Source organism: Coenobita brevimanus, chromosome 22 (genome assembly GCF_032717465.1).
Source record: "Coenobita brevimanus isolate Jiangsu-jjx chromosome 22, ASM3271746v2, whole genome shotgun sequence".
NCBI lineage: Eukaryota > Metazoa > Arthropoda > Malacostraca > Decapoda > Coenobitidae > Coenobita > Coenobita brevimanus.
This window is the reverse complement of record NC_136975.1, coordinates 23,074,686-23,075,280: the sequence shown is the minus strand read 5'-3', so window position 1 is coordinate 23,075,280 and position 595 is coordinate 23,074,686.

Here is a 595-nt window from a genome sequence, read left to right as displayed (position 1 = left end):
GTTAATACTCGAGACACCCTATTTTCATTATATATTAGTCTGCGTAATTAAATGTAATGCTAAAAGAGAAAGGCTATAGATGTCAAATGTTATACCGATACACTAATTTGGTGGTCAAATTGTATGTTCTTGAATGTTCATAAACCATTATGGGAATTTTCACCTTGGTGTGTCTGGGTATTATAGTTGTGTGGACAACATCCCGTATTCCCATGGGAATATTGGTAGCCAGTAATCTCTGTAGTCTCTCTCTCCTGTAACTTCTTCATCCCTTCTCCCATGTCAGTATCTCTGTTCATGCCCGCTCCCATACATCTGCCCCTCCTCGTTCCAGTTATACCTCTTCACCTCTGTAATTTTATCACCGCATAAAATACCTGCTTCCGCTGATATTTCCTTCCTGTCGCCCTGCACCTATTTCCCTCCCATTCTCTCTTCCCTCTAACTTGCAATTCTTCCTTAATCCTCCGTTCCACCCAATTTTTTCCACCTGCATCAACAGCCTTCCTGTATCTTCCCCTCTCTACATTTCCCACAGGCTCGTACCTTCCTCTCCAACTCTCGGCATCCCTCCATTGCATCTATCTCTTCCTCC